The 1,507-nt window shown below is 38.7% G+C and overlaps 1 pseudogene; it reads right to left on the bottom strand.

Moving 5' to 3' along the window:
- Positions 1-1,140: 1,140 nt before the first annotated feature.
- Positions 1,141-1,239, bottom strand: LOC148048073 (U6 spliceosomal RNA; annotated as a pseudogene).
- Between the last annotated feature and the right edge of the window lie 268 nt (positions 1,240-1,507).

The raw sequence follows: 1,507 nt of genomic DNA, 5'->3' as shown, positions 1-1,507 counted from the left end.
TTCATACAGGTCAGCCTTAAGTTCTTTTATCTCCTCTTTTATCTCCCCTTTTATTTCCTCTTTGAACTCTTTCAGTTTGTTTTCCACTTTGTTTGTCAGTTTGTTAGTCAGCATGTTATGAGCTTCGCTCATTTCTCTCAGAAACAGTTCTGTCGTTAGTAACTCTCCAGTAGGGGGCATAGATGGCGGTGGCTGTGACTTTGTACCAAGTATTGGCGATGTACTTCTGGGGGCTGAGGAAGAGGGCAATTTCAGATTAGGAATTGGTTTTGATGCCATTCCAAACTTTATCTTCAAGCAATTAGGAAAACTCTACTGGCCCGCTATACAGTTGTGGAATAAGGTACTTTTTTTTTTTATAAACTTCGTAGGACTTTGCAGAAGGTTTGCAGAAGGTTTCAAAAAATAAGCATTGTAATGAAAGAGTTCAGCATATTCACCACTGTTTTGAATGTCTCTATATTAGCAAAGAGTCTTTTAAAACGTTAAAAGTGAAACTAATTAGTAAAGGTCTGTTGGCCGGCTGTGAGGCAAAATAATTCACTCCCTTTCTTTGAAGTTTTGAAACTCCATATAATTAGATAAACATTGTTACTCAGCAATTCAACTGGCTCGTCGCCATTTTAGATGCCTCTTTAAATAGATAAAATAACGGAAGAGGATCTTGTAAAAAAGAAGCTAGGATTTAAATAAACAATTAATGCTCTTGCATACGAATTCTGCTTGTTTTGAAATCAAGTAATTCAATCTTTGAACTGAGTGGGAGGGAAGCTTACTTGGGGCTGCAAAGCAGCCGGAGAATTCCAGCACGGAGCAGTTCTGCCTTCAGCTGGCCCCCCTTCCCTTCATAGACACAGAAGCTGCAAAGATCAGAAAGGCATTTGCTTGACAAAACTTCTCTCCTTTCCCTTCTTTTCCCGAAGAGTAAGGTGTCTGTCAGGTGTCTGATAGATGATATGTTTAGCTGCTACCATCAGTAAGTCCCACCAAGGAACTTTTTTTTTTTAGATGTTGTTTTATTTATATTAAATGCTTTGATGAAATAAAAGAATATCACATCGTGGCTTTAGTCGATGTTCTCCAGACCCTTCGGTCCATTTCCACAGACATTTTTTTCTCTTATCCAAGCTTTGTAGTCGTAAAAATATGGAATGCTTCACGAATTTGCGTGTCATCCTTGCGCAGGGGCCATGCTAATCTTCTCTGTATAGTTCCAATTTTAGTATATGTGCTAATCACTGGAGCGTACAGAAGACATGTTGAAGAGAAGGGTCTCTCTTTGGCAATAGGTTTTGTTCTATTGGGGGCATTTCATTTTGGAGCAAGATCATTTTGCCAGATTTGCTGATCCTGTCCTGGAAGAGCATACAATACAGCTCATCTTAGACTTATAATAGTTTATTTAGTGACCGTTCAAAGTTATAACTGCACTGAAAAAAGTTACCTATGACCATTTTTCACATGATCCTCATGGCCACGTGATCAAAATTTGGATGCTGGCTCATAT

This window comes from Thamnophis sirtalis, unplaced genomic scaffold, assembly GCF_051295495.1.
Source record: "Thamnophis sirtalis isolate CommonGarterSnake01/CBP01778 unplaced genomic scaffold, rThaSir2_p1.2 scaffold_3, whole genome shotgun sequence".
In the NCBI taxonomy this organism is placed as follows: Eukaryota; Metazoa; Chordata; class Lepidosauria; order Squamata; family Natricidae; genus Thamnophis; species Thamnophis sirtalis.
The sequence above is the reverse complement of the archived record's forward strand: the minus strand, read 5'-3'. Positions and strand labels throughout refer to the sequence as shown.